The 20,755-nt window shown below is 40.3% G+C and overlaps 1 protein-coding gene and 1 long non-coding RNA gene across 2 annotated transcripts in view; both read right to left on the bottom strand.

The window, feature by feature from the left end:
• The window catches only part of SCEL (sciellin), a 180,103-nt gene extending 162,863 nt beyond the window's left edge, over positions 1-17,240 (bottom strand). The window contains exon 1 of the mRNA XM_067563275.1: positions 17,173-17,240. The gene's annotated coding sequence lies outside the window, so the exon portion shown is untranslated. The remainder of the gene's footprint in view (positions 1-17,172) is intronic.
• Positions 17,241-18,028: 788 nt separating this feature from the next.
• Positions 18,029-19,040, bottom strand: LOC137162885 (uncharacterized). Its single transcript, XR_010922548.1, has 2 exons — positions 18,924-19,040; positions 18,029-18,809 (listed from the first exon to the last, which is right to left on the bottom strand). It is a non-coding gene; the product is annotated as an uncharacterized lncRNA (long non-coding RNA).
• Between the last annotated feature and the right edge of the window lie 1,715 nt (positions 19,041-20,755).

The following is a 20,755-nucleotide window of genomic DNA, read 5'->3' as shown; positions in this document are numbered from 1 at the left end:
CATGCTCAGAGTGTCCCTAGCCTCTGTTTGCCAGAAGCTGGGAGTGAACTACAGGGGATGGATCACTCAATGATTTCCTATTCTGTTAATTCCCTCTAAAGCACCTGGCATTGGCCACTGTCAAAGGCAGCATAATGGGCTAGATGGACCATTGATATGAGTAAGTATGGCTGTTCTTATGTTCTCTGAGTGTTCCTTCTGTTTTTTGTAACATGTTTTCAGTTTATTCCATTCAGACTCCAGTTTTAATTCTATCTCAGCCAAGATTTTTCATTTAATTAATACCAAACCTTATTTTACATATTGACTTCAATGGGGCTACATGCATGAGTAAAGCTAACAGGATTTGGCCTAAAGTAAGATTCTATCAGAAATCTCTGAAACAACCTATAGTAATCTATCTAGTCTCTAGGCCCTGTGACAGGCTAGTCTTCCATCAAGGGCAGTAGCACCTGTTCACAGCATGGAAATACTGGTTACTCCAGGTCAGTTGGCCTAAGATACAACCAGAAAGAGATGAGTGAAAACTGCCCATAGAAGGAGGGAAATATTGACTATTTTAAGGCAGCGATTCTGTCTGAGGTACAAACGCAGTTACAGAGAAAGAACTGAGGAGAAACTCCTGTTTAAAGGGGCACAATACTGAGGCAAGGGGCAGAGAAAACTGTTAGCAATACAATCCAGTTGCTTTGGAGAAAAGTTGTGACTGGTTTTTAGGAAAACTGTAACTGACCCAGGAGAAGCTGTGAAGAACTACAAAGTCTAGGGGGGGAATCAGAGTCAGCAGAGTTTGTGAAGAGACCAATGACCAAGGTAAAGGTAGAAGCAACCCAGGAGGAGGGATTGAACAAATGGTCCTTAGCTGCCTAAACAGGGTCCCTGGGCTGGAACCCAGAGGAGAGGGCAGTCCTAGGTCTCTCTCTCCCCCCAGCCAAGAGGTAAAGCATGGATGTCAAGGCAATTAGATTTTGAATTTCCTATTTTCTGGACGTTTTCTGTTAACCTCCTGAAGGGGTATGGACTAAGCAGTGACTAGGCTGGAGGGCTAGGTCATATACAATGACTGTCAGGAACCAGGGCCTGCAACAGAGCTACTCTCGAGGCAGCCTCATCAGTACAGTTGGCCTGCAGAAGGCTGACTGATTAGCCACATAACCTGATTGACTGCAGAGGCCAGTAGGCCGGCTCTTAAGTCAGTAGCAGCAAGTTCCTGGTTTCTCAGTGCTCATGCCTATGATTGTGTGTTCGCCTACCTTGCCCCTAGTCCTGTCTCTATCCTGAAACCTTACTTGCTCTGGTTCAAGCCTTGGCTGTGGTTCCTGATTATGGACTCCAACTTGACCCTCAGCTTTGGTATGTGGTTTGTGCTCTCTGGTTTGACCCTTGGCTTTCGTTCCTGACTGTAGTTCTGACTCTGACCACTAGGCCTGATGCCCACTCTGACCACTAGTCTAAACTGCCCTTGTCCTGGTAAGCTGACAACAATAGATCATTGTGGCCTCAGAACTGAAGGAGGCAATCTGGAGGTGAGAGAAACTAAACTAAGAGAATCCTGGCATTCCTAGGAGCCAACCTGAAGGTGAGAGGTGCAATTACAAGCCCTCATTGTGCAAAGGCCTAGGATCAAAGCACATAACTTAATGCCTTTTTCTTATAGTGTTTTTCATTAGTAGACCTCAGAGTATTTTAATAAGGAGGTAAATAGCATTATCTCTGTTTTATAGTTGGGGAAGCTGAGGCCCTGAAAGTTTGAAACTAAACATGTACCTAAATGTTTGCAGGATGGGTTTCTTAAATATCCTTAAAGGAAACTCCAATAAGTGTTCCAACAGTACTTTCCTTAATTTGCTCATTAGTAAATTTTGATCATCGATGGAAATATTTTTTGTTGGTTTGCGCATGTATAGTAAAGACAACATTTATGAATAAAAAACAAATCCTTCCAAGCCTAAATATAAGATATGAAGAAAGAATAGGGGTTTCAAATGAAATCAGGAGAGTTTAAAATAGCTAGGAGCTGCAGCGGGGAAGATTTTCACATCAACAATGGTGAGATTGTGTGAAAGATGACACTGATTTAATGTTTTCACTATGGATTGCTACCACAGTTTCTTTGTAGGAGCACTCTGAAGCATTGTTTAAAGTGCTGATGTTCCACTGAAATATCAGTATTTCACTGGGGATATACCAAGTATATGGAGCAGCACTGGAGATGTTTTTCCCATGTATGGATAACAATGATTGCATAACTTTATTCTACTGCCTTTTCAGATGAATACATCAACAAAAATAAGCTGTTTTAAAATCTGTGGACTTTAATACAAAACAGTTCTTGTTAGAGTTTCTGTAAAAATTAGGAATTCTATCAATAAAATGATTAAAAGAAAAAGTGACAATTATTACAGTGTAAAGGCTATTTATGAGGTAGTACATGCCCATTCTTTCCAAATCTAATAAAAAATATAGGGAGAAAAGGGGCACACAAACCTCTAGATGGGCACACTTACATGTTGTTATTCTCAGGCCTTTACATAAGAAGATCTGTTCATAACTAAAAACAGAAAAAAATTAATTTACTAAATTTTTTTTAAAAAGTCTATTTGTGGTGTAGAAGTGAAGTATACTTGTCTCAAAACCTCTTAAGCTATATTGGAGCATTGTTTACATTTTATACATTTACAACAATTTCTCATCCCAAGTAAGAGCTGGCAAAAATATTCGAGAAAGTGTTTAACGTGTTTAAATTTGAAATAGCAGTTTGGTTCAACCAGTTTCATGCCTCTTTTTGGCAAGTATGAGCCTAGGGATCAAATTAATAGGATACCTACCGAAGAGTTGATTCGGAGGTTAATCCAACATGAAAGAAATATGCCTACGGCTCCACCACCCCAAAAGGATCAGAAATAGGGAGGCCGAGCGCCCCCTATTTCCCCAGTGTCAGCTAAAGAACATGCTGACCCACTGGCACACTTAGAACAGGATGAATGGGGGAGACCTACAGTATATGTAGAATTTAATAAGGGAGCGTTCGGACAAATCATGTTAATAGATACAGGTGCCACTTTCGCTTTAGTTAGTACTAAGAAAAAGAATTTATTTGGACCTCCGATAGTGACAAGGAAAATTGCAGGGATTTAATGAGGCAGAAAGCAAAGTACCATTTAGCCCTTCAATAAACTTTCAGTTAGGGAAGAAACGAGGAGTAGGGACATTTTGGCTTAAGAGATTTAGAGGGCAATGGTATACTAGGAATAGATGTATTAGGGAACCTCAAGATTATAATAGATTTAGTAAATAGGGTACTATGGAAGGTGCCTTCAAATGGCACAAATGTTCTGGGACAACTGGTTATTATAGAGGCAGGATACAGACTGACTGCTCTTAAAGCTGCTGAACAAATAAAATGGCCTGATTGGCCAAAAAGATCAAGATGGGGTATCCCTAAAGAAATAGATTCAGATCAAGGGCCACACTTTACGAAGAAATAATAGTTAATTAAATTAAAAGTAAGGTAAGTTAAGAGTAATAGTAATATTTCTTTTACATAGATCTAGAACGAGGAAAATGTCAGATTGGGTCAAGTAGGTCATGAGCATGAAGGAAGATAAATATTACGTTGTTAAACACTAGATATATTTCAACTCTTCCATAGGTTTCTTTGAACTTTATAGAAATAAAAGGAATACAGGGCATAAAGACTGTAATGCCATTAACAGTTCCTTTGGAAACTACTGTAGGAAGTAAGATAACAGAGGGAATATGTTTTGGAGTAATGGATCTAGAGGAACATCAATTGAGAATGATAAGAATGGATGTTATTAAAGTATTTAAATGTTCAATAGATTTTGAAAGAAATAATGATTATCCTTTACTCTAATCTATACTTATATTCTAATTCTTATCTTAATCTTATATTAATTTCTATCTAATACATTTATCCTTTAATTGGATAAAGAAAAAAAATATATAATAGAAATTTGTCTTGATAGGAAAGCAAGAAAAAAAAAATGTCAAGTGAGGAAGTATTGGAAAATGAGGACATTGGTACTATAAGAAAGGACTTGATGGAAACACCATTAAGGCGAAATAGATTTGACAGACTGATAGTAGAGGGAATCATATTCGCAGGAAAAGAGGAATTCCAAATTTTTGTCAGATACTGGGGCTGCTTACACCATTTTAAACTCACAGGCAATCTTTGGATCCATTCATTAATATCAATGAAGAGAATAAAAGTAATAGGATTTGAAATGGTGGAAAAAGAAATATAAGTAACAACTCCCCTAACTTTGAGAATTGGAGAAAAAGGAAGGAGTGTCCATGGAGTACAACTCAGGGTAGAAAAACTGATGGACGATGAAACTGGGTTTTTAGGAATGGACATTTTAAATAAATTAAATTGTGAGATAAGTTTAAAAAGTAATGTTTTAATAATGTAATGTCACAAATGACTAGGTTAAGAATAAGTAAATAATTGGTTATGAGTGATAGAATAGATAGATAAATAAATGTATAGATAAAGAATAAATTAAATAGGAATTGTAAGAGGAATGTTAAAATATAATAAAATGTGTTACTAGTCAATAGAAAATAGTAAGTAAAAATTTTTTTTGATTGTTATTAGTTTAATTAAAGTTGTTTTAGAAAGGAGGAGGGTCTTTTTGTATTTATTTGTTTCAGAACCAATTGATGGAAAATGCCATCATATTTATCTTGGCTTTTCTGGCCGTTGGTGTATATGGAAATTCTACTATGGTGGTGCGAGTTCAGACAAGACAGCTCCAACACCAATAATCCAGTGGGTTAGACTCTACTCGGATAACAATGTTCCAGCTGGTAGTATTGAGGAATGCATTACCTAAATTGAAGAGCACATTGGTTAAAGTAATCCTGGGACCTGTTCAAATTATAGAATTCATGGCACAGAATTAGAAGGGGGTAAAACAATCTTTACAGATGTATAGAAGTATGTATTATTCTATCTGATAATCAAGGAAAGGGAATATTGATGTGGTAGAGATCTGATGAGAAAATGCCACAACCCTCAAATTGTAGGTGGAAGTCTGAGGAATTATATTTGGTAAAGTAGTTAGAACAGGGCCTTGGCAGTGTGTATTATTAGAAGGGTTCAAAGTAATTGCACACTCATCTATTAGAATCGTTAGTGAGGAATCACTCATCGAAACAATGCCTAAATCAGTTAAGCGAAATATAGAAATGATGATTCAATGGATAAGGCCTAAGAAAACAACTGTAGTTAATGGTATTCAAGGATGTGAATTCACAATCCAAGGAAAGGATAAAAATAGAGCCATAGATAGTAATAAAGTTATAACAATGATGATGGGAACTTTAGAAGCTATAGAACAAAGATAGTAGGAGACATAACATCTTATGTCCATAAATGTTCCATCATCTATAATGCTCAAGGACAAGGATATTTAGTAATTCATCCTCAGTATCATGTGGTATCAAAACCCTCAATATGTGGATGGAATGCCACAGAAAATAAAGGGAAAATATATGGTAAAATGATAACAGCGGTTTGGGAAATTTTAAGTCATAATTTTAGCTGTCCTCTCTTTTTCCTGGATGTCTGAACCAAAGTCAATAGAAATTGGGATCTAATATGAGAGATTGGAGCTAGATCGATCGTTACCCTTTTCAATGTGTAAGTGGGATCTATTATCAATTGTCTGTGACATTGGTTCATATGTAGTTAAGGAGAATGTCAGGAAATATACTGAACCTTTGGTTAAAGGATGGAAGAGATAGTTGGAAATCCAACTTTTCCCCAAGAGCCTCAACCAATAGAACGAAAAGAAGTTTGATTGATACAGCTCTGGGAGGAGCAGGAACTGGACTGGGAATATTGAATAGTATAGAGGTGGAGATATTAGCTAATAAATTAAATATGATGGGAAAGCATTTGGGAGCTCTATCTAAACCCCTGAAAACAGCTCTAAATGAAATAAGTACCACTCGGTACCTAATAACTAGCTTACTTCCTGAATGGGAAAAATTACAAGGAAGAGATCATTGGAATATTTTAGATGCAGGGGAGGTATTACAAGGTATGTATCTTTGGCATTGGCATGTATCCAAGCACAGACGTGGACAAATGATGTAATAAAAAGACATTATAAGAGTGGGATGAATGGAATGTTATCCCTTGAGATAAAAAGTGCTATGTGGAAATGTCTCTGATTTTGAAATAAAATTAAATTCATGGTGGAAAATTTCATGTACAATCCTCAAGACAAAGTTACATTCATACTTATGATATCTGATGCACAGATAGAATGGATATCTCCAATTATAGCACTTGGCTTGAATATTAACACAAGTGTAATGCAGCCAATTGGATACAGACTTTGGGCAATAAAACAGAATCAAACATGGAAAACAGTAGAACTTGAGGCTTGTGCAGAAAAACAAGGAATAAGATATTTGTAATAATAATGCTATCCAACCTTGTGATGATTGTTTGAATAAAGAAAAAGGAAAATATTATCGATTAGACCCACGTCCATTCAACAATTCAATGATTGTGTATGTAGGAAAACAATGTATTTGTATTAGAAGTTAATGTACAATGTTCAAAGTAAATTATGTATATGATATAGCTCATAATCCTTTTGAGAGCAAGTGTTTATGTAATGTCACCTCTGTAATAGGTTGTGATATTAAATTTACTTTATCGGAAATTGTAAAGGAAGAAATTAAAGACCAATATCAATTATATGAGCAGATAGACCCAATACCTTTAGGATTAAATATAAGATTAATTAATAAATTAATAGAACACCCGGAATTACAGAAATGGGTAGTAAGAGCTAAAAGAAATGCACACAATGTTTTAGTTACTGTCCACCACTCTGCAAATCAAATAGAACAAGTAATTGAATGAGTCAAGGGAATCTAGACATAGCTGGTGGAGAATATTTTGGGGATTATCTCCCACAGCAACTAAGTATTTAAATATAATTCTACATCCTATTGTGATACTTTTGTTATCGCAGATAGTGATGGTTATGATGCTCATCATCTTGGTATTTTAGATAAAAAGGAAATTTGGACAACTGAAGCACATGAAAAAGTTTCAGATAAAAAGATCGTGGTATGGCACACAATTAAGTGTGACCAATGTGAGAATCAGAGGCAAGGAATTGTGCCAGTGTGAAGATATGATTATTCAGTCTTCATCAAAGGAGAGCCTTTAGTCTGAACTGGACACAAATCCTAAAAATCTCTGAACTCACCATATAAAAGTGTTGGATTTCTAAACAGGCTTACAACCCAACAAGTGGGGAATTGTAACCAGAGATTTGTGTCTTGAGCTATTTGAATCTGCTAGATAGAATAGTCAGGTGAAAGGGGTTGCAGAAAAGCCTCAGAAGGAGTTTAAAATTACAACAAAAATAATAGTAATTAATTAGATAAATAGAGAGTGGTATCAGTCTCTGGACATTCTGTGGTACTTAAAATATTGATAAGTTTTAGGAAAAGGATCTTTAGGATAAAAATTAGCAAGTGAATCTGGCGTTGGCAATTAAAAAATAGCTCTCCTCTCTGTTCACTCCTAAATCCCAGCCCCTCCCCTATCCATTTTGAGATTTTTGCTCCTGACGTGATCCCTCCCTTACCTGAAACTGATAGCTATATATATAGCCAGCTGTCAGCAGGCTAAGCTTTGTAGAGAGCTGAGATCACCTGAGGAGAAGAAGAGCTGAAATCACTTGGAAGAAAAGAGCTGAAAAGAACCACAACATCCCGAAAACATCTAAGCAGCGGTGACCATTGTTGAAGCAAAGGTGCGCCATAGGCTTTGGACAACCGGGCTAACTGAGTCCCCGCTCTGTGTCTGAGTCTGAGGTAGCTCTATTAGCAATCTTTGGACAGAGCAGAAGGACCTTCCCTGACAAACAGAGGGATGTTTCAAAGGTTGTGCAAGTAAAAGGCCACCTGAGTTCGCATGTCAATAAAGTTGGATGCTTGTGGTCTGAGTGAGATTCTCTCTCTCTGCCTATCCAGGATAGATGCTTATGATAGAATGTTAAGTATATTGTTGTTAAATTAATAGTGTTAAGTATTATAGTGTTAAGTTACCATTTTTCTTATACTGTATATGTTCTAGTAGTCTGACTATTTTCTGCACCGTATATCTTCTAATACTTGTATTCTGATAAATATATATATTGTTATATAGTTACACATCAAGCTTGATTTCTCTCTTTCTACTTAATGTAACCATTTACTTCTAAACTTGGTATCTGTTTTTGAAGTATTACAGTTTATGTGTTCAATCTTGATCGAAGGGCTGTATCCATGTCCTTTCAAGGGAGAATTGTCTCCCTGGAAATTCCAATAGAGTGAACTACCACACCAGTAATTTTTAGGGGTAATCCTGTACTCTAAAGTTCTCTCAACAACAACAACAAACTGGCTTCCCTAAATTCTTTCTCGTAACAGTTCACGCATGTGGTCCTCTTTTTCCCCTCAGAGAAGTTTCTGGCATTGATAACTCCCATAGCCACCCTTAGCATAGGTGTTTGTTAACCCTTGCACGAATGCTTCCTTGAATTCTGGCATGTCACAGGAGGTGGCTTCTGCCATCCAGTATAATACTCTTTTCTGTTGGAAATACTTCTCCGGTCTCTCTCTGGCTCGTTGCTTTTCTGAATAAAATTTTCCAGTCACAATACTATGTGGAAAATAAAACGTTTAGATGGTTTCATAGCTGTCCACATTCTCTCCAACAGTAGCTATCTGGACATCTCTGGGGTGTGCACTGAATTCATCCAGGTGCATACATTCCCATACTAAAGCTGTAGTATCCTCTTTACTAAAGAACAGCAGGCTACTTATTCTTGCCAACCAGTCCAGAGCTCTTTCCCTATTCAAATGCCCCTAGGTTTGGCCCATGGCACGGACCTGTTCTGGCATGTATGCCTTTAATTTTGTACCTTGTCTCAGCTGGTTGAAACGGTCCATAGTTAACTACGGTGGTGGTAATGGGTGCCATTGGAGCCCTAATTTTCTCCCTCCTGGCTACTTTTCAATGAGCCAGACTCTGCACATGGGGAAGTGGATGGTTTGCTTTTCACTGTTTCCTCCCTCCAGTTGCCATGACTACTGCAGCTAAAACACTTCTCCCTCTGAATCACTGCTGGACTTGTAAGCTCTCAATGGATTCAATCTTAATGCCGCTGCAACCCTCTGTACTTCTCTTAGCTTTTTTTTTTAAAGCTATTAATTTTGCTCTCACAGGCAGCATGGTTCCCATGTTTCTTTTGAGCTTCCTTTAGTTCATTAATTAGCTTTCTTACAGCTGCCTGGGACTCCTCATTCTAAGTTACCAGTAAATAACTTCTTTTCATTCTCTCTTAATGCAGCACTTACCTCCCATACCTGCTGTTCCAGACTACTGATTTGATTTGTCCGGCTCAGAGTCTGAGCAGCCCGCAAATCATGTTGTTTTCCCAAACTCTCTCTTTTTTCTTTTTAAAAACAAATCTTTAAGTTGGGAAATTTCTTTACTTCCCTCTTTACAATGCTTGCATAGTTCTTTCCCTGTGATGGCTAGCCCATACAGTAAAGCCCATTTCTTCACCTTGTGGGTTGGCTGTGACTTAGATTTCACAAATTCTGCCCATTTTCTACATAAGTTCTCATAGGTACCTCCCACCTCAAAAAGGCCATTCGCCCAAGAGTTCTTGTGCTTCCCAAAATAATTAACAGAGAAATCTAGAGTCTTTATTAATCTCCTCTGTCCATCCAGACTCGCCAAAAATTCTGTTGTTACTCATTATTGCAAAACCTGACCCTCCACAGAGCTTACAATTTATTGGTGATCATTCACCCTTTCCACTGCTTAAACAAGCAGCAGCCAACACACTCGGCCTAGCAGGCTGGCGTGTGCTCAAAGAGCCTTCGCTCTTCACGGAGCTTCTCTTGCATCAGCAGACCTACTGTCACTCCTTAGAGTTAGTGCCTGCTGTGTCGTTCCCCCCTGCAATCTGGACTGTGTCACTCCAATCCCTCACTTCTGGGCCCTGACTTACTCTGCTTTGCTGTGTGAATCACCCACTCCAGGGTTGGTCCACCCTTAGCCTTCTGAAAGTAATTGGTCCTTAGTTTAGTGAAGGAGCGCTTCTGGCCAGCCGCTCATGGGATTGACCCCCAACAAACACCCTCAGTCCCAGATGCAACCCTGGGAACTGCCATTTTACAGAGTTCAGTACTGTCCACTGCACCCTGCAAGCTCATTACATTAGTCCGTCAATTTATCAAATAAATTGAGATGCATCAGCTCTGTCACGCCAGTGAAGTCTCTACACACACTCAGTTCACATACACTGCTTTAGATTAGTGCTTCTCAACCTTTTATGCCAGGAAACGTCTTGCTGTCTTCCTAAATTGGACCAGTCATTGAGAAACACGGCTTTAAATAAAAACAAATAAGTTCATTGATTACAGCAAGATTTTAAGTGATTATAAGCCAGAAAAATATGAATCAAGGTTTGATCACAATTAAACGATAAATTGCATTTTAAACTAAACTCAACATTTTAGTAATCTTATAGTCCCAGATAACACTCACCACAAGCTGATTGACTCCTTTTCAACCAGGCTCCGCCCCCCGCCCGCCCGCCATGGATTCAGTGTCCTTGATGTTGCTTTGTAGATGGATTCCAAGGGAGAGCTCCAGAGATAAAAACGCCTTTGCCTTTAACATGTTTCCTCGTCACCCCCTGGGGTCAGGTGATCGGCCATGTCTGGCAATGGGCATGATTTCCTCTACGTGAGTTAAATGGGCATTGCCTTATCAGGTGCTCAGGCCAGCCCATTGTTCTTGTATGCATGCCTTAGCAAGGCATGAGCCCTCACTTTGCTTTGTGATTGCATGGATCTATTCAAATCATGTGAGACACACTTTTGGGGATATTACGTAGCAGAGTTTCATATCTGTACATGTGACACTGCAGGAAACATACTACCATAACAATGTTCAGTGTGTCATGAGCATTCCAAAAATTTACATGACATACTTTGCATTAGATAATACACAGCTACACAAATCACACCATAAGGGTGTACATGAGGTACAGCATGTCATATCTGCTTCCCTGAGTCAGGCCCAATGAGCTGTAAAGCTGGTGCCTACTCCACCCAAAGCCCTCCAAACTGTTCGGACTAGGCTTGCAGGATCTGTATCCTGCCCAACAAGCTCTCCAACTACGGGATTGGTGCTTGTTTTCACTATTGCTCACTGAGCAGTTGGACAAGAGTGTCCTTTCAAAAGGCTTAAGCCGCATCCATCAGGCTCTTGCCTGGTGCCTTGGGTCAGCCCACTGGCTTCCCAGTGCTGCTGCTCCTGATGGGTTTCAAACCCCAGGCTTCCCATTACTATGGCATCCAGACCTGGATCACTTCTTCAGTCTGTTTAAGATCCAGAGGTTTCTCCACCAGAACGTTTCTGGCCCATAACGTGTAGCACTGATGGCCCACACACTCAGTTATGTAACCCGTACTAGTTTGGATCTCTAAGAGCCACCAACACTTGTCACTGCTCCCCACGCACAGGGTCAATGGACTATAATCAATTTTCAACTGAACAGATTATAACTTCCAATTATAAACATAACCAGGGCTCACCTACTGCAGTCACCAGAAATACATTAAAAACCCTAAAGCCAGATAATGGGTTTCAGTGGGGAGGTAATCTTTTTAAATGACTCCTCTCCCACAGGTTCCACCCTTAACTGTATCTATTGGTGAACCCTCCTCTATGCACAAAAGGGATAAAACAGATATTTTATGAATAAATTGAATGACTTATTAACAACAACAGCTCAGTAGTTAATTAACATGTGACAATGTTTGGACCCTAAACTAAAACCAAGATGGATGACAATAGTAAACTCATTAACAGATAGGGTACATCACCACCCTCCGCACAGAGGGATGAGGACACAGGACCAGGAACAAAGGAGGATGACAACACTAACACAGGAGACCAGGATCAATGGGACAGGAACAACAGGAATACAGGAGCAGGATCACGACAGGTAAGTCTTCTTCAGCAAGCACGAAGAGATGAGGGGAACAGCACACGATACAACTGCTTCTAGGGTGGGCAACACTAGAATGCTGTCAGCACAACACTTAAATACCATGTTGTTGCTGGGCAGATTCTACAGGTCATGTGACCTTTCCCACCTCCGAGTTTCCTACCCTTCCTCCAAAAGAGCACCAAAACTGGAGAAGGGGAGAAGCAAAATGGAGGACAACCAAAAACATGTATAAACAAAATGGCTAAAACTGGAAAACTGCCCCTACAAGACTGCATAGAGACACTGGAGTTCTGGCTTATTGCAATAATCTATTACACACTAACAACCCGCAGGCTCCGCCCCCCCCCCACCCTCACACCTACATTCCTTCCCTCCCTATGACTGGGAGGGGTGTTAACTGGCTACTTCACCCCAAATAGTCCTTTGAAATGTGTTAATAAACAATCTGTTCCACCTTGTACTTAATAGTGACACTGAGTAAGTTTCCAGACCTAAAGAAGAGTTCTGCATGAACCCAAAAGCTTCTCACCTCAACGGAAGTTGGTCCAGTAAAAGATATTACCTCACCTACCTTGTCTCTCTAACTTGAGATTTAGAGCATGTCTACATATACAGCACTGCAGCTGTTCCAACACTCTATGCCAACAGGAGACCGCTCTCCCATCGGCATAATAAAATCACCCTAGCAAGCGGCAGAAGCTATACTGGCAGGAGAAGCTCTCCCGGCAACATAGCACTATCCACACTGGCACTTATGTCAGTGTAACTTGTATCGCTCAGGGAGGGGCGGTTTATTCACCCTCTGAGCGATATAAATTATGCTGACTTAAGCTGTAGTATAACCATAGCCTTCGTCAGTTAAGAAAAAGTTAAGTAGTTTCAGGTGCAACACCTGCCCTTGCCATTTTTGAGGTTTTTACAATCACATTTTCCTATCTTAAAAAAAATATTTCCCCCGTGTTCTTGTGTGAACAATAGTGAAAACAGAGTAACTGACTACCAAGACTACCAACTGACAAGATGCAATGTCCTCTCAGGCACAAAGTAAAGGAACTGGAAAAACAGGAAATGTTTCTCTAATCTCTTTGCTATAGTGATCTTAGGTGCTACATGTAACGATAGTAAGTAAGTAAAAAATAATCACACAAATATAATTTTATAGTTGGCTGTTCTAAGCTCTGCTTGGTGTGAGGGTGGTACAGTTTTCTTTGTTGAATTTATGTAGAGTAGAGATTTGGACAATTGCATACATTTGCATTACACAGAAAAATTGTATTTTACTTTGATTACAATTAATAAAATAAAGCAAAAGTATTGTATTTAACCTGTAATAAGGAAGGGAAAGGATTCAGTGATCAGAGGACCAATCAGCTGTACATCAGATAATTTCATAATTATTAGAGTACCTTCTTTAAGCCCTAAAGAAAGTATACACTCTTGGCACATTCTGCTAGGACCCCAGAGAATAACAGATCATATGTATAGTATAAAGGGAATGCCATGCAACTGAAAGTACATAGTCCTTAATGTCCTTTTGGAATCACTGCTGTTTAAAGGACTATATGTCTAGTTATTAGTGTTCTGGCCCATGGGGAGAAACTCTAGTTATCACCTCATTCTCAGTTCCTTCACATATTGCAGTGGCTGGAAGAGCAAGAGGAGAGGGGGGAAAAACAGCTTCTGGGCAATAGCTCTTTCTATTTAATATATTACATTCCAAACATCAAAGTCCATGTGAAATGACAAATGACTAATAAAATACTACAAGGAAATATGATGCTAATAGTTCTCCTGTTGTTGAGTTGTGAAATTTTAAGGGTATTTGTGCAGAGCAAATGCCATTTTGTTTGGCAGAATGCCAGAACCTTCATTTTGGTGTCCCTTCTTCTTGGGTATTTTCCCGCCTTTACAGGCTGGGAGAAGAAAAACTAAATTGCTACATGAAAATATGTCTAGAGGCAGAACTGTATATAAGGCAGAATAGAGCCAGCAAGCAGGGCAGTCTTCGTGGACCATTGAGAGGAGAGGAGCTGAAAAAAAAAGAGCTGAGCAGCAATCAAAGCCTCGCTGAATCACTTGCTGAAGTCACTTTGAGCTGATAAATCACTTGGGCATCTCTGCCCTGTCTAGAGCTGCTCCTCCTTCAGTCATCTTTTGGAGAAAATTGCCCTTCTGAGACCAGCAATCTGCCAATCCACCTACCTTCCGTCACTCACCATCTTCTGATCCACGATTCACCTATCTTCTATCGCTCACTGGTTCCTGTCATCCTAAGGGTTCTGAGGTCCTTACATGATTGCGAGTCATCCTCTTTGGTCTTGTCATAGCTAGCACCCGGTGTAGGGGAGAAGACGCAATGGTGAAGTACAACTCCTGTCCCTAAATCCCTGGGTTTTGTTATGATATTGGACCTAGGTTTAATAACTACTATTGTTGTTAACCCTGAGCTACCTTTTTATTGTTAGACTCCTCTCAGTAAATGTGCTAATGTTTTAAATAACCAAATCTGTTTCTGATGATTAGATGTGGGGAAGGGGTCTGAATCCAAACTTAGAGTTTCTTTCATAACACTGTATGTCAAAGGATCTGCTAGAAATAGTGGCCTAACACAAGGGACAGTTTTCTTGTTTTATTCACTGGCCATATATTCATAGAAACAAAAGGCTTTTGGGGTTCTGACAAGTATATCTGATGGTTTCTACACAGCAACCTACAAACTTTCATAGTAGAAGACAAACTGTCTATGTAAATAATGACCCACCATTGTGGCATCTGATTTTATGCTCCCCCCTTCCCAAGGCTCACTTCTGAAGACTTTACTGAGGCAAAAGTACCATAGACTTCACAAGTCCGCTTCAGTGGGCTTTTTGGCTATGTAAGAGGCAGTTTTCAAAAGCTGGGTTACTTGTGTTTTTAGCTCAGGAAACACTAGAGCAACTCACGGCTGCCTACATGCTATTCATATCACATTATGAATGGAAAGGCTACAATATAGGTATTGACAACAGCCTAGCTGAACTGATGAAATTCAGAGGAGAAAGAGGAATAGATGTACTCACTAAGATCTGCAACAAGATCTGGAAAGACCGGTGAGTGGCCCTCCACGTGGACAAAGTCATTCATTATTACTCCGCCAAAGAAAGACAACCTGCAATGGTGTCAGAACTATTGGATTATAAGCTTAATTAGCCATCCCAGCAAAGTGATACTGAAAGTTCTATTGAACAGATTGATATTCTCCACTTGTGGCTTCATCGCTGAAGAACAGGCTGGCTTTCATGCTGGAAAAAGTACCATAAAACAGATTTTCAACCTTCGTGTTCTATGTGAGCAGCACATCTATCATGTCTTTGTTGACTTCAAGAAGGCATTTGACAGAGTATGGCATGAAGCTCTCTGAGCAACCATGAAGTACAACATTGGTCGTAAGCTTGTTTTTACCATTAAAAACTGTATGTCAAGGTCAACAGTGCAGTTCTCATCAATGGCACCATAGGATAGTGGTTTTACACCACTGTTGGAGTCTGGCAAGGCTGCCTTCTTTTGCTCACAGTGTTTAACATCTACTTGGAGCGCATAATGACGGATGCCCTAGCAGATCACATATGCACAGTCAGTATTTGGAGGGGGGGAGGGGCATTTCAAATCTTTGATTTGCTTATGACATTAATGGCCTGGCAGGTAGCGAAGAAGAACATGCTAACCTTGTGACACGAATAGATGAAAGCGCTGCAAAGTACAGCATGGAAATTAATGCAAAGAAAACCAAGCTGATGACAAACAACATGGTGGGATCAACTCACACATGACTGTCAGTGGAGAAGAACTGGAGACAGTGAAATAGTTCAAGTATCTGGGGGCAATCACCAGCAACAAGGGATCAAAGGCAGCGATTTTGGCAAGATCTGCACAAACAACAGCAATACTTGCAAAGTTAAAGCCAATTTGGAGGAACAAGAACATCTCCCTGAAGTCCAAACTGAAATTGCTGCATGCACTGGTCATCTCCATTTTTTTGTATGCATGCAAGACATGGACCTTTATGGCAGAACTTGAATGGAGAATACAGGTAGTGGAGATGAGATACTTCTGTAAAATCTTGGGTATCTCCTATCTCAACCATATCACTAATGAAGAGATTTATAACATCATCACCCAATGTGCTGGGTCACATAAGCTCTCCTGACAACCGTGAAGAAGCACAAGCTGAAGTGGTATGGCCATGTAACAAGATCATCTGGCCTATCCAAGATCATCCTCCAAAGGACAGTACAGGGGAAGAGAAGAAGAGATGGACTGACAACATAAAAGAGTGGACAGGAACGGACTTTGCAGAGACTCAGGCACTGACACACAATCATCGGGGTGGAGAAAATTGGTTGATCATTCATCAGTGACGGTGCCCCAATGACCAATGTGATTATGGGAGTGATAGTGATACAAAACAATGCCTATTTACAGTGTTGTATACATAACTAAACCTAAGACTACTAAATATTTTACACCTCCCAAGTTGCCACTGCCCATTTGTGCCTCTGAGTGAAATAATTTATTTTTTTTCTTTTAAACAATTCTTGTCCTATCTCTAGTACTACAAGAGTAATAAAATAAAGTAATAATGCTAATTGCAGCATTAAAAGGGCAAAAAAATTCATGAAAGTATGAAAATACAAAGCCTCTGTATTGCAAAAGTACAAAACAAACTGTAAACCAGTATGAAGATTGGAAAATGTTGTTGATCTAATCTAATCTATTCTATTCTAATTGATCTAATCTATCTATTGTGGCAAAGGCAGCTTGTTCAGCCCTTTCGTGGGTACTGTGCCCTCTTTGGCTACAACTATGATACACCTGCGTGGGAGCAGGGGGGGGGGGACCAGTCCCACCCTCTGCCCAGGCCCCAACCCAGGGACCCTGTGTGGAGTAGTCTCCAAACTGCCTAGTCTGTGACTTATTCCCTTCCCTGGGTCACCTGTCCTTAGCCTCACTGCTCACAGTCCGCTTCCTAGAACTGGGTGGGGAGGGATTCTCCCTCAGGCCTGTGCCTTGGATCCCTGGCCGTGGCCAGACGGGTACCCCCTTTTGTCTCAGGTACCTTTTGGGGTTGTGGTATGTGGCAGTGGTTGCTCCAAGTCCTCTAGTAACCGCTCCGCTCTGCTTCTTCTTCTCCTAACTCCCTTCCAGCTGGCCCCATCTGCCTGACAGGGAGGCTTTTAACTGCTGGGGCAAGCTCCTTGATTGGCCTCAGCTGGCCTAATTGGCCTAATTGCCCTTGAGTAGCCCCAGCTGGATCACCCAGGGAACAGGGATTTGTTAATTTGCTAATATAGATCCCCTCCACTACTCTCCTGTAGTCACCAGGTCTGGCCCTGTCACACTATCCATATATAAATGTACATAAGAGCATGCTCAATCCCATCCTTCTACCTACTGCTGTCTTTGGGGAATTCCATTGGTCTGAAAGTGATGATAATATGATTATTATTTATTTAGCAACAAGTGAAATAAATTGGTGGTCTTCATGCAGCTCCTAATAGACAGGTGTCCACCCCAGAAATGGCTCTTGTTGGCAGTTTCTGCAGAGATGGTTAATAATTATGTGGACATGAAGGTGAACTACCTTCTTGTCTCTAAAGATGATTCATCCAAAAACTCTTCAGGCATTTTGACAGGGAAATCTACACTTCTTATTCAGCTAATTTGTAGCTTCTGATTCAATAAAGGTTTTATTTCCAAGTGATTAGATTTGATCTCTGCCTTCAGCTCATCTCTCAATCCTTTATGAGATCTGAGAAAAAAAACTGTGTAGGTCTTTCTATAGGTCTTGTTTTAAAACTCCTGGCCTGCTTTGATTTCCACAAGCTATTTGTTTCATCTCAGTAATCAGCAGTAACACTAGCTGATATTTTCTCTCCTTGGTAACTTGATCCCTCTCTGATGACCAAGTGTAGTCCCTTTGTCAAGTGGTAGCAATGTTTGGAGCCCTGAAGATTAGTTTCCTTTTGAAGTAGACATTGCTGACACAGTCAAGGGATTTTCTAGTATAATTTATTTAGAAAATGTCCACCAGTTCCATTTCAGTGAATGAAGGTGGACTTAAATGCACACAGGCAATTTCCTCTTGTAAAAACCCAGCAAAGACACCACTGTCCAGTCACCAATAAGCAGCTCTCTCATGGTGTCTGTCTCTTGAACTCTCCTGTTGTCTTCCCCTGGTCTTGGCTTTTCACCCTGGAAGCTCCTTATTGCAACTCTGCCCATCTAGGATCACATGGTCTTGAAACGTCTGAACATTAATTCTCCTTTTGTGCAGCTCTTCTGCAACAGAAAGGAACCTTGGAAAAATGTGACTCCCCATCCCAATAAAGGAGAGTGCTTTTTAAGCCTCACAATCACCTTATTGACAGCCTGGGATAAATTTTTGTCATGGGGCAACTTTAACTCTTTCTATGAGGAGTTTCACCTGGAGTGATTCTACAGCAATGACTCATACAGGCATGATTTCAGCACCTTTTTCTGGATTGTCTAGTGCTTTATCCCATCTAATTTTAAAAATTGTGTCCAGGATCCATGTCCTTGGCAGAGTACCCACTTTAGGAGCTCTGTGGAGCACAAGCTCACAGGTCCAATTGCTTCCGTCCTAGCAGGTGCTGTGGAATGTGTCAGTCTAATGGGGCCAGCACTCTACTCTCCAGCCTCGGCCTTCTGACTGTTTCTTCCCCTCTCAGGGTCCTAGGTGAAACAAACAAACAAAACATTCAACTATCAGCAAATGAGAGAATAAGTAAAAGCATACAGGAAAAAAAACCGGTAGGCAGTTTCAGTTAGGATATAGGCCTCTCTTACATCAGAAGACCATGGAATTATCACAGTCTATCTGTGTCCTCCTTTTGAGAGGGCGGAGGCTCTGCTGGCTGTCAGGAAATGGAGCACTCAACAGCTGTTCCCTTTGCAGGATTGCTTCCATCTGAGTGGAGTTTCCCTCCATTTAATTTCTCCTCCAGCCCTGGCATAATTTGCAGGGACAGAAGGGTGGGGCCACCTCAGCCCAAAGAAGCTCCCTTTCCATGTTGGTGTGGGGTTTGTGTGTCCTGTCAGAGCCCAACTTTTCCTTTGGAAGCTTCTTCCACAGTTTTTCAATCTTAGGAAGTTTCTTCTGATAGTCATCTTAAATTACCTTCATTTCATTCACACACTTCTGATTAAATCCCTTTGCCAAATAATTACTCTCTCTTAGAGTTTTACATTCTTCAAATATACATAGACATTAGCATGCCCTCTCTTGGTCATTACTCATCCAAGTTATACATATTTAGTTGTTTTCATCTTCTCTAACAAATTGGTCTCTCCAGGTCCTTAATCTCATTAGTTGCTCTTCTGTGAACTCCCTCCATTTTGCCTGAATCTTCCTGGTAGTAAGTAATGTGCCCAAATGAATACAATATTTAAGGTGAAGTCTCACAAAAGTTGTGGAGAGACTATTATTTCCCTGCTTTGATCACAGAGCACAGTTTATTCAAGAAATCATATCCCTTTTTTGTTTTTGAATTAGCCACAAACAGACTTTGATTTTTCTCTGATTGTAATTCAGTATTTGATGAGTGATATTTGTACACTTTGCAATCCATGTTACTAATAAACTATTTGTTGTGGCTGGTCACTTAACTTTCATAGTATTGTTTCAAGTACCTGGTTGGATGACTCTCAAATCCACTAAGAGCTCACTGGATGGCCACATAAACCTTTTAGCTCAAACACTACCACTGATAAAATGTCATGAATGTTCATCATGCAAATATTTATCTGTCCATAAGCATTTTTGCAAACATTCATTCGTATGAACGTTCATGGAAGTGAATAAAAGGGCTTGCAAATACCATCTAAACAAATTCAGATATCTTGTTTGTAATGTTCTTGATTGTAATGCCCAGGAGTCAGGTGGGTCAAGAGCAGTTCCAATCTGTGGTCAGAGTTCACGTGAGAGGTCCAATCTCTAGGAAAGCCAATCCAAGAGGAAAGAACAGAAAGGCAGAATCAGGCAGGGTAACAAGGCAGGGTCATGTTTGTCCAGCTAGTAACTAGCAGACAATAGCTTGTTGCACAGACAAGGGCAGAAAGGAAGCAGGAAGTTTATATATAGTACTAGCTAATCAAGGTCAAGACCACGGGGCTCTGAAAGCTGGCCAACTTAAGTTTACCAATTGTTAGGTAATCTTGTGTGTCTGCATGGCATGGTGACTGAGGTTGCCCCTGACAACCTAGTAGGTTGGGTTCAAGAGCAGGCTCCTCACATTGTTGAAAAGAATGTACATACATCTGTTACCTGAAAATTTTTATGTGTGTTATACAGACCCTTCTATGTGTTTAGAATGTTTTTGTAAAAGGACCATGGAACTCCATCTTGGAAAACATGAAGACTGTCTTGTACCTGGCAGAGTGCCAAAGGTTGGCATCTTGCCAGCTGACAGATCTGCCCAGTGACTCAGTGGTGGGAAGCTAAGGAGACATGGTTGTGTACCCTGGGTGGAGTTTTAGGCAGGAAGGCTTCCAGCCTTGTGATTGGTGGGTTTCAAACTCCGAGAGTCTATATAAGCCAGTGAGCTCAATGGCTTGGGGCTGCCCATCATAGCAGTAGCATGGTGAGGGAGCTGTTTATTTGTTTGGTGGTGAACAAGAAA

The sequence above is a fragment of the Emydura macquarii genome, unplaced genomic scaffold (genome assembly GCF_026122565.2).
Source record: "Emydura macquarii macquarii isolate MOO-44397 ecotype Brisbane River unplaced genomic scaffold, CSIRO-AGI_Emac_v2 contig_2473, whole genome shotgun sequence".
Lineage (NCBI taxonomy): Eukaryota > Metazoa > Chordata > Testudines > Chelidae > Emydura > Emydura macquarii.
This window is presented reverse-complemented; position numbering and strand designations above follow the sequence as displayed.